General features: G+C 40.4%; 1 protein-coding gene across 4 annotated transcripts in view; it reads left to right on the plus strand.

Moving 5' to 3' along the window:
* Positions 1-433: 433 nt before the first annotated feature.
* CPM (carboxypeptidase M) overlaps positions 434-15,228 on the plus strand; it is a 103,027-nt gene continuing 88,232 nt past the window's right edge. For 2 of the 4 annotated variants that reach the window (XM_059402494.1, XM_059402496.1), the window contains exons 1-2: positions 434-702; positions 10,583-10,661. The gene's annotated coding sequence lies outside the window, so the exon portion shown is untranslated. The remainder of the gene's footprint in view (positions 703-10,582; positions 10,662-15,228) is intronic. The other 2 variants (XM_059402497.1, XM_059402498.1) reach the window with 1 other exon arrangement.

Genomic DNA, 15,228 nt, shown 5'->3' on the forward strand with positions numbered 1-15,228 from the left:
GATCTCTGTTCAGCAGGGAGCCTGCTTCCCTTCCTCTCTCTCTGCCTGCCTCTCTGCCTACTTGTGATCTCTGTCAAATAAATAAATAAATAAATAAATCTTTAAATAATAATAATAATCAGCTGTCTCTGGGAGATCAATATTCTCTCCCTGCCTGGGACCTGTACAATGAATGAGATCATAGCCTGGGCTGTGGTCAGCTCACCCAGGTCGCGCCAGCTTGAAGGCTTTGCAGGAGATGGTAGATGACCTTCTCTGGGCCCATGTTCTCGTCTCTCCTCCTGTGATGCAAGGTAGTGGTCAAGCCTACAGGCGGCTGCAGCCAGATTTATAATTCAGCTGCATGACCTTGAACAAGGTACCTGTTTATTGACACATGTCTGCCCCATTAAAGTGTAACTTCCACGGGGGTGAGCACTTCCTGTAGCTCGCAGCCATAGAGCAGGGCCCTGTGCATAATAGGTGCTCCAGACCCGTTCGGTGAAGGAGTGAGTGAAGGATTTAACCCCTCTGGGCCTATTGTTCTCATTTGGGAAATGAGGATAATAGTAGTACTCGATATTAATATATATAACAACTAGTGTCAAAATGCAGGCAGGGGTCTTAACTACCCACGGTGCCCTTTATGTTCTTCCTGTTCGGCGAGAGCGTGGCTTCAGGATGTGCAGCTGCTGACAAAGGGGACGGATAAAGCCACCCCAGGTGGGTCCTGTTATGTGCTATTTAACCGTGTTTACTGGGAAATTTACTCTGCTTTTTCAAGAAAGAGATTTGGTGGTACAGATGTCCTTACGCTCTTATTTTTGTTTTCATGGGCCAGCCACTTATCTTAATGAGATGAAAATGACTCAAAAATGTGATTGAGGAAGGAAGAGGGATAGGAGGAAATTTTCAGTTACATTTCAGAGCGCTCATTCTCATGCCGCTTACACAACTTGAGTGCGAAAATATTTTTGGAAGTCAGTATGCTCTGTTACAAAATAAGGGTATAAACAAACTGGTATCTTCCCTACAGATGGCTGTGTTCGGTTGGAAAAAAGAATAATGGAAATATTTTTGCAATAGCAAAACTAAATTTTAAACACCGATGAATAAATGTATCAAGAAATATGAGGGCCTGTATGAAGAGTCCCCTACAACTTTACTCAGAGACATAAAGAATATAAATCAAGGAAGAGATGCACTTATTTATGAATGGAATATTCATTATTATAAAGGCATCAGTTTCCAAATTAATTTGGAAATTTAGTGTGGAGTTTTCCATAGTATTTTTCTTGGACCTATTCAAAGTGATTTCAAATCTCAGCTTTTTAGACTGAACTTACGAGAGTAACCAATATAATTTAGAAAAACAGGAGAATGTGGTTAAGGAAGGACTTGTGCTGTCAATTATTTACAAAAGCATGTTATAAAGGTATATTACTTAAAGTATAATAAATAAGACTGCTAGTCATGATTCCCTAAATTTATTTCATTACCTAGTAAGAATCATGGACTACTGTTTGAAAAACATTGGTTTATAGATATCAAAAATGGGCAATTTGGTGAAATACATGTCAGCATGATCATACAGAATATATGCAGCTGTTAACTATAACATGGTAGAACTGTATATTTGCCTGGAAAGGTGTTGACCATATATAGGCAACTAAAAACTTACTAGAATTGCTCCATTTTGAAAGGACAACAACAAAAATATATGCATATACATGCAGAGGAAAAAATGTACGGACAGATAAGTGCCTATATATATATACATATATATATGTTTTAAAGATTTTATTTATTTGACAGAGAGAGATCACAAGTAGGCAGAGGCAGGCAGAAAGAGAGAAAGGGAAGCAGGCTCCCTTCCAAGCAGAGAGCCCGCAGGACCCTGGGATCATGACCTGAGCAGAAAGCAGAGGCTTTAACCCACTGAGCCACTCAGGCACCCCGTTAAGTGCCAATATATTAACAGAGGTTGTAGTCCATTTGTCTTTGGCTTAAACCTCACTTCCAATTTTTTGCTATTATAAGTAATACTATGATTACTACCTTTATGAAAAAAGACCTTTTCCAAATTTCAGATGATACCCTTGGGGTAGGTTCATAGAATTACCTTAATAAACATATTTAAAGCTACATCCCAAAATTATTTTCTAAAAGGGTTGGAGCAATTTTCATTCCTGCCCACAATGTATGAGTGACCACTTCCTTTACCCTGATTCCTATGAGATATCTCATTTTAAAAAATGAGTAAATACAAAATAAAAAAAAAAATTGCTCTTCCGATAAGTTAACAGTTTTCACTATTGTTTTAGTGTCTTTCTTTTCTTTCCCATGAGGTTAAACACTTCTCCATATGTTAGTCTTTGTATTTCCTCTTTTATGTATTGTTGTAAATGCTTTCTGCCTGGACCATTTCCTTCTGAGTGATGATTACTTTGACACAACTTTTTTCACTCCTAAAGAACATATTATTATATAATCTCATATCAAAACTCAGCCTAAAAATTTCTTCTATCTAAGGTCTTATCTTATAAAGAAAAATTTTTTTTAATTTTTTTTTTAAGATTTTATTTGTTTATTTGACAGAGAGAGAGCACAAGTAAGCAGAGCAGTAGGCAGAGGGAGAGAGAGAAGCAGGCTCTCTGCTGAGCGGGGAGCCAGCCTTATGTGGGGTTCGATCCCAGGACCCTGGAATCATGACCTGAGCCGAAGGCAGTTGCTTAACCAACTAAGCCACCCAGGTGCCCCGTTAATGTTTTATTTTTAAGTCAGAGAGAGAGTGAGCCCAAGCAGGGAGTTGCGGGCAGAGGGAGAAGCAGGCTCTCTGCTGAGCAAGGAGGCCCACGCAGAACTTGATCCCAGGACCCTAGGATCATGACCCAAGCTGAAAGCAGCTGCTTAACACACTGAGCCACCCAGGTGTCCCCAAAACAATTTTTTTTTAAGATTTATTTATTTTTTTGGGAGAGACAGAGAAAGTGCAGGGGGGAGGGGCAGAGGGAAAAAAAAAGAAAGGAGTCCTAAGCAGGCTTTGAGCTGAGCACAGGGGCAAGCTAGATCTCAAGACCCTGAGAACACAACCTGAGCCTAGACCGAGAGCTGACACTTAACCAACTGTGCCATCCAGGTGCCGCTAAAATAAAGAAAATATTTAAGATATCTAAAGGAACTTATATACCCTACAAATTTATTGTAACCGTTCATTGCCAATGACATTTCTCATCTACACTTGATACTTCACGTATAATGACTTAAATTTCCTTTCCTCCCTCCTCTAAATACACCCAAGAAGAAATTTTAATTAGTATGTTAGAATATTAAGACATTTTATTTATACAGCATAAAATTATCTTTTGGACAATACTGAGTAAATAAAATTATTTAGGGAAAAAAAAATGTGTCCAACAGACCCAAAAAAATAAGCTTACTTAATAAGCTGGAACTAGATCTTGGTCTGTTTTCAGCAATGAACAGAGCTATCACAGAACTTTCGGGACAAACCTGAAGTGCCATAGGGAAGGCAGTCATTACTTTATTTTCATGAGTCAGGTATTTAATTAGGTAAAAGATCGATGTTTTTCAAACAGTGAGTGGGTTAGGAAATCAGTTAAGTGGGTCAGACTGGCTTTTTTTTTTTTTTTTTTTTAATGAAGTAGAATGGAGGGGCAAAGAAAAGAAAAAAAAAAGAAAAGAACATCACATGTAATAAAGGTAAATATTATTTCATGTAATGCTCAAAGTCACTATGTGAAGTTCATCCCTACTGTGGGCTTTGGTCAAATGGGTTTAAAAGCACAGAACTTCAGAGAATATCCAGTGTTCTCATTAAAAAAAATTAACTAACTCGATCCTTACCCCAATAATTACTCTCCACTAACATTAGCCTTTAATAACCTATATTTGTTTTATTTTTTAAAGATTTTATTTATTCGATAATATAAGACAGAGATCACATTTATTATCACATTTATTTGATAATATAAAACAGAGATCACAAGTAGACAGAGTCAGGCAGAGAGAGAGGGAGAAGCGGGTTCCCCACTGAGAAGAGAGCCTGACGCAGAGCTTGATCCCAGGATCCCGAGATCATGACCTGAGCCAAAATCAGAGGCTTAACCCACTGAGCCACCCAGGCGCCCTTAAACTATATTTGTTTTAAAGAGGTTTTTTTCATTTACTGCTACCGTATGCGAGGCATTGTTCTAGGCACTGAGGATACAGTGGTAGTAAACTGAGATCTCTGTTCTCACAGAGATCTCACAGAATGGGAAGACAGATGATGTATGTGTTAGGTGGTTCTATAAGCACCAGGAAAGGCAGGAGGGTTAGAGAGGGCAAGTGACTCAGGTACAAACTCAGATAGGATGTTTCAAGAAGACATCATTGAGAAGGCGACATTGGAACAGAGCTCAACATTTACATTTAACTTTTTAATTAGACATTTGCAATGTTCAGTGAACATCTTAATAAATAATAGTGAACGGTAGCTGAGATTTAAGGTATATGAACTATTTAATGCCCTATTATGATGTTGAGTTTTTGTTCATTTATATTTTTAATCATTTGCTCAACAAATGTTTATTCTGTGCCCGCGGAGGCTGGGTTTTGTATTGGGCCCTGGTTATTGAACTGAGAAAAAGAGAAACTTCGTTTCTGCTCTCAGAAGTGTCCAGTCTACTGGGGTATTCAAAATTGGGAAACAGACAAGGACAATCTACATCTACAAGTAAGTAGATGTTGGGGGAGTACAGGTGGCAATTCCAACTTCCTAGGGTATCAGGGAAGGCTTCCTGGAGGAATGATGTCCCAGGGGCGGTATAAAGCATGAAATAAAATTATCTTCACTTCCAAATGTTTGGATTCACCCTCATTTAAAATGGTAGCTGAGTGGTGCCTAGGTAGCTCAGTGGGTTAAGCCGCTGCCTTTGGCTCAGGTCATGATCTCGGGGTCCCGGGATCAAGCCCAGAGTCAGGCTCTCTGCTCTCTGCTCGGCTCAGGTCATGATCTCAGGGGTCCTGGGATAGAGCACCGTGTTGGGCTCTCTGCTCAGCGGGGAGCCTGCTTCCCCCTCTCTCTCTCTGCCCACCTCTGCCTCCTTGTGATCTCTCTCTCTGTGTCAAATAAGTAAATAAAATCTTAAAATAAATAAAATAAATGGTAGCTGAGACCATCAGGGTTTCAATGGTGCTCAACGAGAAACTTACATTGCGACAGAAGGTTTTTCTAACTTCACATAGCACCAGGTTAGTCATTCCCCTCTGTTTGAAAACATACAGAAGAAGGGAAGAGAATGTTTACACACCTGTTCCCAGGAAAGGTAGATCTAGAACGATTCTCTCTCTGCCTTGTGATCATAAAGTTAGGTTTCTCCTTGTTTACTAAGAAGGGCAAAGAGCGCTCCTGCAACACTCAGAGGTGTGTTTTTATAGGTGAGCTGTTGATTCATAACCTGGAGACCGTGGATGTTGGTCCTGTAGGAAGGCATTCTACAGGGTAGAGAGCTGCTGCTGAGAATCGTGCATCTTCACTTGATGTCGTAAACTGTTTGTCATCCGAGGTTAAGCTAGTTCACCAGCCTTGTGATAATGAGCCAGTGAAGACCTCGCCGAGGCTGACAGAATGAACTCAACCAGCATAAAAGCCTGTTGGTTTTCTTGGCATAAGGAAAATACCGGAAGCCTTTTTCCTCCTCGCATTGATTAGGCAAATAAAAATACAGAGGTGAGGCTAACCCACTTAATTCTAAGCACAACCCCAAACCTCATTCTGACAGAAGTGGAAGGCCAAGTGGAAAGAGGAGTCCAGTGCCCCAGATGGAGGGAACCACACACGGAAAGGGCCACAGGCCAGGGCAGGCAAGTCTGCCTCAGAAAATGAAAGTGGTTCAGACGCAGAGCTTCTGGGGGAAGATGGCAGGCTCCGGGAAGCATGAGATTTCCCTCCCAACCCAAATGTCACTTACTATGGCAATACCATCCTGAAATGGCTTTTCATAACCACCACCACCCAAGTTTTATCCAAAGCATTTTTTGCTCTCTAAAATACTATATAATATGTTACCCACTGGTCTTCTGCTCCCTCATTAGAATGTAATTAGCTCATAGAGAACAGGACTTGTGTCTACTTTGTTTGCCAACACCCCCAACTAAGAAGGGGAGACTAAAAACTGTTTGGAAGTTCAAGAAAGAGGCTTAGCAATTTTGATCTTCACTCTAGAATACATGGGTGGATTATTTGCTGACTCTCTTCCTCCTCATTCTCTACCCCCATTTAATATTTTTCAGTATTTCCCTTCAGGCTGTAAGAAGAGTCTTACCATCTCCTACCTGGAGGGTAATTCCAGGAAAACTGTCCAGTTCTGGGATTTGACTAGGAACAGAGGTCTGGGAGTTTCTGCATTTAATGTTTTTGTTTTTGATTTAATCAACTTTCCACATTGGTTCCTAGACTTATGGGAGCAAGTCTCTGACCAAATTGGCTCGGCTCAAGAAATAGAAGCAAAACGCTGGTTATCTGTCTTCTTTCCATTTCATGCTTTCAACTTCTGCTGGTTTTCTTCCACAGTCTCTTTTTGGTCCCATTTACCTACGCAAACATTAAGATGTGGCTGTTCATGTATCTTAAGTCTTTAACGTGCTTCTTGTATATATCTGATCTGACACTTCCTCGCTCATTCTTCCTTGTTCTTTTACCCCCCAATGAGTCACACCTTCCTTTTTTATTTATTTCCTTTACACAAACCAAGCAGAAGCCTCATACAGGACTGAAGCCACGTATATTTCTGATCAAAGAGGATGAGGTGGAAGGAAAGGGAAGCGAGGGAACCGACTGGAAGGCCAGTAGCTCCCTTACACAGCACATTCAGGATGTTTATGGAAAGTTCATGATTTCCTTAACTCTACCACATGTATATAAAGGTTCCAGCTGAGTTTACATGAATTTGATGAACTTCATTTTTCCATGAAGTCACACTGGCAAGAAAAATGGTCTTTAAAATCAAGTCCTTCTTTGCTAAACCTTCTGTGAATTCTGCTGCTTCCAAGCTATCATGTGCAAATGAGAGCAAAGAAAAGTCAAGATCACCATTTAGTCAGCATTTATCATTGGCGACCCTGAAACTCTCAGATGATGTTAACTTTTTCAAACAGTAGTCATACTTTACTTAATGATGGCTTGACTCACTTTCTTAAAAATGATCTTATTTATTTATCTGACAGAGAGCGATCCCAAGTAGGCAGAAAGGCAGGCAGAGGTGGGTGGAGGAAGCAGGCTTCCTGCTGGATCCCAGTACCCTGAGACCATGACCTGAGCCAATGGCAGAGGCTTACCCCACTGAGCCACCCAGGTGCCCCTTGACTCACTTTTTCTTAATGTAGCAGCCAAACTACAAATTTGCTATTGGTAACAATGGAGAAATGTTATTCAGTAGAATTCTTTCTGGGGAGAACACTGTACTTGTTTTGAAGCAATGTCTTGGTAAACTCTTTTGGGAGTATAAAGCAAAGACTAGCAACCCAAGTAGTCATCAATGGATGAGTGGGTAAATAAAATGTAGCATGTACATAGGATGAAATATTATTCAGCCTTGAAAAGGGAAGGCAATTCTGACACATGTTATGACATGGATGAACTTTGAGGACATTGTGCTAGGTTAAATAAACCAGTCACAAAAAGATAAATACTGTATGGTTCCACTCATATAAGGTATCTAGGGTAATCATATTCACTGAGAAAGAAAGTAGAATGAAGGTGGCCAAGGGCTGGAGTGGGGGAAATGAGATATTTTTAGGGGTAAAGAGTTTCCATTTTGCAAGATGAGAAAGTTCTGGAGCTTAGTTGCACCATGATGTAAATACAGTTGACACCACTGAACTGTAGACTTAAGTATGGTTATGATGGTAAATTTTATGTTACATGTATTTTACCACAACTAAAAAAATCTTGAAAACCTATTAAAAAAGACCATGAGACACAATACTGAAAATAATAGAACATTTTAAAGGTTTACTGATTTAAGTATACTTATAATGGCATTCTAACTTATACAGTTGTTTTTAAAATAAAAATATATAATACAAATTTTTAAAAGACTATATTTACATTCTTTTTCTCATAACTCTTCCTGTCCTCTTGACCACTGTTCCACAGGACTTTATTTAAGAATGGCTGGATCTATCCTGTAAATCGAAATTAACAATCTGTCCTAATTTTTGCTGAGGATGATAGTTCTCAATACTGAGTTTCAGAGCCTCTACTTAAGATAAGTAGGCTGAAAAAGGATGGATTGATTGATTGATTGATTGATTTTCTATGTATTTTCTTATTGCCAACCTAGGTCCACAGTGGGCCTAGAAATCTGTGTTTTTTAAATGGTCCCAAAGTATTTATGATGGTCAGCCTGGTCTGGGTGCCACCAGACTAGAGGGGAAGCATTAAAATATTTTCATGAACAAGTAAATATTTGGGTCTAGTACTCCAAAGTGATTTTGAAGTTCTTACTGAAGTTCCAAGTTTGAATTAGAAGACTTGTCAGGAGAAACCCTTACACTAGCAAACTGTTGTAAAATTCTGTTTTCTCTTACTTGAACATCACAATTACATAAACAACTTGATTTCCCTCCCTCAGTTGTTATAGGTCCTAGCATGCTTAACCAAAACTGGGTTATTCTTTCCCTGCTGCAAGCAGGGAAAGGTAGGTTCAGAGCTTCCTGGGCTCAAGACCTATGTGGTCACTGAAGGGTCCATACGTAGAAAGCCCCAGGCTGGGCCTAATACTCTGCTGTTGCCATCTTGAGACTCTTTTTGTGTTTTAAGTTTTAATTTTAATTCCAATTAATTAACATACAGTGCTATGTTCATTTCAGGTATTGATTCAACAATTCCATGTGACACCTGGTGCTCCTCACAATGCCCTCCTTAATCCCCATCACCTGTTGTACCCATCCCCCACCCAACCTCCCCTCTAGGATCATCAGTTTGTTCTCTATAGTTAAGTCTGTTTCTGGTTTCTCTCTCTCTCTCTCCCTCTCTCTCTCTCTTTCCTTTTGTTCAGTTGTTTTGCTTCCTAAATTCCACATATGAGTAAAATCATAGCTATTTGTCTTTTTCTAACTGACTCATTTCACCTGGCATTACATTCTCTGGCTCTAGCCATGTTGTTGCAAATGACAAGATTTCATTATTTTTAGGGCTGAGCAATATTTCATTATATATATTACATCTTCTTTATCAGTCTTCAATAAATGGACACTTGGGCTGCTTGCAAATCTTGGCTATTGTAAATAAAGCCGCTATAAACAAGGGTGCATGTATCCCTTTGATTTTTATATTCTTTGAGTAAATACCCAGTAGTGTGATGGCTGGATTGCCATCTTGAAATTTTTTTTAAATTCTTAACAATTTTTTAACAAGGGGCCCCACATTTTCTTTCTTTCTTTTTTTTTTTTTAAGATTTTATTTATTTATTTGAAAGAGAGCATGAGCAGGGGGCGGGGCAGAGGGAGAGGCAGAAGAAGACACACACACACACACCCCTGCCCCCACTGCTGAGCAGGGAGTCCAATGTGGGACTCGATCCTGAGACTCCCGGATCATGATCTGAGCCAAAGGCAGATGCTTAACCCACTGTGCCACCAGGGCCCCACATTTTCATATTGTACTGGGCCCAAGAAATTATCTAGCTGGTCTAGAACTTGGGTTACTGATTCCAAGATGTGATGATGCTCTAGGCTCAGTTGAGAGAAGGGTTATAATGAGTAAAGAAGCCAGATTGTCCATTTTATTCAAGATTCAATGTAGCTATTTTATACAAAATTTTCATAGTGATTTTGTCATGTAGCATGGCAATAATAACCGTAGAATCCACAAATTAAAGAGAATATAGAGCACATAATAGTTATATACAAGTTCCAAACAGAAATCCTCACAAAGACGGATGTAATTTTCTCATAAATATTTACAAGCTTCAAATTGCTGGATATCAGTCACTCCATTTATCTTGGTGTTTCCTGGTGAATGAAGTCTACCCAGTGTCTACATCTTATTGAGAAAAATCTGTTAAGCTAATGCAGAAAGATGAATCAAGAATGCCAAAAAAAAAAAAAAAAGTTTCCATCCCGAGCCAAAGAATGAATCACTTGTGCATTCATATGTTATAGAAAATATGATTCTTTTTTTTCCAGTTTTACAAGGCCAACATCTATCAGAAACACTAATTCTTACGGTAACTGATTTAGATGAGGTCTCAAAAGTTGTAAAAAGGCTGTTCCTGGAAACGAACAAAGAATGTATTTGTATGTTTATCTGGGAATTCTTGCCAGAATCCATTCCAAATCAGCAAAGTAACATCTACTTTTACATTTGTGTTTCAGTGAATTTTATAAACCATGAAGCTAACTGATTTTTGCTTGTAGCGATATAAACTGATATTAGGAGAAAAGACTGGGGATATGACAGAAATCACCATAAGTCAGCTTTCTCAAAGGCACTGATGTCCAAGGTCTGTGTTTTACTTCTTCCTATCCTTAAGTCCCCTAATAATGCTGACATATAGAAAGTACTCAGCCAACTCTCTCTTCACTCTCTCTCCAGTTATGGCCTCTCAAGGATCAAGCTCCTCCCACCAGCTAATTTTTCACCCTTATCTGTCCCTATTGGGCAGCACCCCCAGGTAGGCAAATTTTCATAGTCTCTCTGCCTCTTATATTATAATCTACTTATTCTTGGTCTCACTTCTTCTGCTTTCCAAAGTGAAAATAATCTAATTTCTTTCTCAGAAATTAGATGTTTTGATGAATTAATGTATTAACAAGGTGGCATTCTATTCTCCTGTCTGTTTTCGGGTTTTGTTTTGTTTTATTTTTACAATAACAGTATTTCAGAACAGTGGCAATGGAGTGAGTTGAAATTATGGCTATGTAACTAGGAGTTTGAGATACCTCTGAGTCTCATAATTTAGATAACAGCCTGTGGACAGGACTGGCTCTCTGTAAGACACTTTATCATTTCTTTATTCAGTCATCAAACATGTACTAAGAACTTAGCCTGTGCCAGGACATACATCATTGAACAAGGTGATCGGGTCCCTATTCTCATGGAACTTACATTCTAGGCATGTCCCCCACATAAATCTATGAACAATAATAAGGAAATATTTGGTAATGATAACCACTATGTGAAAATAAAGCATGGTGATGTGAAGAGAAGTGACCACCAGAACTGGGGTGGGGGCTGAGGTGAGTAGTCAAAGATGGTCTCTCTGAGGAAGTGACATTGAAGTTGAGAACTGAATGATAAGAAGGATGACATGGGGTGGTCTAGAAAAAGAACATGTCTGGCATGTGGGAAGAGCTAATGCAAAGGCACTAAGGTGAGAGGTAGCTCTATGTGTTCCAGGGTACTGTGGCTAGAGTGTAGGATTTCCAAGGGAGATGAGGGGGGAAAGGTAGGCAAGGGCCAGTTTATGTGAAGTCTTAGAGTCAGGAGGAGCCTTTGGGTTTGCTTCTAAGTGTGACTAGAAGCCACTGGAGTGTTTCAAGCAGGGGAATGACATATTCTGCTTATGTTTTGACATAACCTTCTGGCATTTGGGTTGTGACTTGACTCCAAATAACAGAGAGGGAGCAGAGAGGGCAAGTAGGACAAAGATGATGCTGGCTTGGATCAGGATGGCCCCTGTAGAGGTGTCAGCAGCAAAGTCAGGATAGACTTGGAGATAGAGTCAACAGAATTTGCTGACATATTCCATATGGCCATGAGGAAAGGAAAGAGAGGATTCAAGGATGATTCCTGGGTTTGAGTTTGAGTAGCTGAACGGATACTGGTGTCATTTTCTAAGATGGAAAAGCTGGGGAGGGTAGTTCGGTGGAACAAGTTGTAAGGAGGAGATCAAGACTCACATCTCCCAAAATATTGAGAGTCAGATGCTTATTAGACATCAAGGTAGAACTGTCATGTGAGCATTTAGCTATGTAAGTCTAGACCACGGAGGAGAGGTCAGGGATAAAAATTTAAACTTGGGAGTCATTGGCATACAGATGGAAGTCTAAACCATGGGATTGGATGAGATTAATTAACGACAGGGTAAATGGAGCAGATGAGTCAAGAACACCACCGTTTAGAGGATAAGCAGAGAAGTCAGCAAAGGAACCATTGAGAAGTGGCCTTTGGGGGTCTTTGGCAATCTTGACAGGGTAGTTTCAGAGTGCTAGGAACAGAATGAGGGGATTGAAGAAATATAGATGCATACTCCTCAAGCTTAGGCAGCACCCCAAAAAGCTGTGCTGGTCCAGGAACACCTAATGTGCTTAAAAGTTTTTTCTTTTTTTCTAAACTATGTGGCACACAGAAAGTATGCAACAAAAAATGCTGTGAAGTTTTCATTGCCACCTACATAGCTCGTAAATCCTGCGATGTCCTGAAAGAGCTGCCAAATAGCCAACATTAATAATTTTATGGGGTAGCTCTCCAAGACATCATGAAGGAAAAACTAATAAAAGCAATTGTAAAAAGGCTAACAAAAATAGAAAACCTGACTGGGAATAACTTACGCCTGATGAATTTCTATGTTGTAATACTAACAAAGCTACCATAAACACATGGCATTGACTTCTGTGGTTTAAGGCATTCACATTAAAATTAATCCCCAAACTAGCAAAATATTTGTCTAGAGTTGTGACAGACTTTTTTCACTTGTCACAACGTACTACCGAAATAGCATCTATTTCTTTGAAGACAACAACTATTTTTGTTGATGATACAGATGGTAAGGGGAAGGGGCTGTGATTACTGCTGAAGGAGACACAAGGATGAGTCAAAAGTAGTTCCTACCTTCAAAAAGCTGCTACCACAGCAGGGGCAGGGATAGTTAGTCTTTCAGGATTACCACTGGAAGCCAACACCTGGATATAGAAGGCCCTCGTCCTTGTCCGTTCAGGCTGTGATAACAGAAATTTTTCACAGTTCTGGAGAATGAGAAGTTAAGGATGTGGTGTCAGCAGATTTGGTGTTTGGCAAGAGCTTCCTGGTTCCAAGGCAGCCATCTTCTTGCTGTATCTGCCTATGGTGGAAGGAGCCATGGAGCATTGTGGGGTCTCTAATAAGAGCGTTAACTTCACTCATGAGAGCTCCACCCTCAAGACCTAAATCCCTCCCTCATATTCTCACCTTAGACTTAGGTTTTCAACATTTGCATTTTGGGGAGGATACAAATGTACAAGCCATAATGGCACTCAAGATAATAAATGAATAAATGAGTGAATTTTAAATATAGAAAGATACATGTATCTGGTGCATAGCAGTTGCTCAATAAGTATTTGTTGAAATAGTTATTAGGCAAACAGCAAACTAGGTCAGAAAAACATAAAGCGATATAGGACTAGGACTGTCAGAAAAAATTTTTGAAAAGATTGTGACTCCTGAAATAGGCATTGAAGAGAGGTACCTGGCTGGCTCAGTCAGAAGAGCATGTGACTCTTGATCTTGGGGTTGTGAGTTTGAATCCCATGTTGAGTGTAGACATTACTTAAATAAACAAAACTTTATTTTTTTTTAAAGATTTTATTTATTTATTTGACAGAGAGAAATCACAAGTAGATGGAGAGGCAGGCAGAAAGAGAGAGAGGGAAGCAGGCTCTCCGCTGAGCAGAGAGCCCGATGCGGGACTCGATCCCAGGACTCTGAGATCATGACCTGAGCTGAAGGCAGCGGCTTAACCCACTGAGCCACCCAGGCGCCCACTTAAATAAACAAAACTTTAAAAAGAGGCTGGGGTGGGGAGCGGTGGTTAGAAATGTAAGATTTTCAACCACATAAGGAAGCCCCTTTTTTTAAAAAAAAGATATTTATTTGACAGAGCGAGATCACAGTAGGCAGAGAGGCAAGCAGAGAGAGACAGAGGGAAGCAGGCTCCCTGCAGAGCAGAGAGCCTGATGCGGGACTCGATCCCAGGATCCTGAGATCATGACCCGAGCCGAAGGCAGCGGCTCAACCCACTGAGCCACCCAGGCGCCTCATAAGGAAGCCCTTTAAAGAGGGAAAAGAAAATATATACCTGCTGAAGGAGGCTCTTCATGGCCCAGTCCCATGAACCATACTGCCTTGAGTTCCTTGCCTAACATTAAGCCAAATATTCTGTAGTGGCAATGTGTGTGAGTGTCCTGGGCTGGGTCTCAGTGACAACTTGCAGAGGAAGCCATTTTCTATGAACTAGTACCTACCTCCCCTGACTGACCTAATCATCTTGAGAAATAGCAGTTTGGATTAGGTGACCTATAATTTTTTTTTTAATAGGTCACCTATAAATTTTGTAGGAAGATGCTCAGCCATCCAACTTCAGCTATCATGCAACTAGACCACAATATAATCCAGATAGCAGAGCTCAAGCCTCGTGTTCTCCTGACCCATCCATCTGTAAGCACAGAGGAGGTGTGCACAGGTAGCCACAAACGGTTTGCCTTCCTGCTTACTTTTGTGGGAAAACACAGGCCGGCATCAGAGACACCAGCAGGACTAACTGACAACATGGAACCTCGTGGAATCTTGCCCTGTCCACCCTCTTCTCAACCATTCAGAGAAGGCAAAGACCCTGGGAGGTGTGAAAGGCTATACATAGGAAAACTGGGGGAAAGTGCCTCTCTCTCTCTCTTTCTTTCTCTCTCACACCCCTCCCTCTTTTCAGCTGGTGTCTCCGAAGTGTCCCAGGTTTGGGTTTGGTAGAGGGGAGAGAAATGGAACCAGCTTCGTGAGTGTGGGACCTACATCATTACTCAGGATTCTTGTCTTCACCATCTTCAAATTCTTACCAGTCTTTGAATAAAGGACCTCATATCTTCATTTTGCACTGGGTCCCCCAGTCCCAGAGGTGGGTTAGCCTGCCAGCAAAATCAAGCTCAGTCCTGACTCTCCTAAGTCCTGGGCCTTACCCTGGTGCTTGTTGACCAGCTTCTGGTCAAGCTCTTTCTCCTCCCAAGGACATCCAATATCAAAACAGAGACACCTTGGACTCACTAACCCGGATCTAAGGGAAGAGCAGGAAACGGATCTCAACTGTTATATTTCTTTGAAGACTTATATTTTATCCTAAAAAAAGAAAAAAAAGATATTTGCATTCTGCTCCATAATGTATCTGTTGGATACATTTTTAAAATAAGATATCCCCCCAAATAATCTTCAAGTAAGACTGGCACTTGAAGAAGATATACCCTCCTTATCAGTTGTGTATAAAGGCCTTCTGTCGC

This window comes from Mustela nigripes, chromosome 6 (genome assembly GCF_022355385.1).
Source record: "Mustela nigripes isolate SB6536 chromosome 6, MUSNIG.SB6536, whole genome shotgun sequence".
NCBI lineage: Eukaryota > Metazoa > Chordata > Mammalia > Carnivora > Mustelidae > Mustela > Mustela nigripes.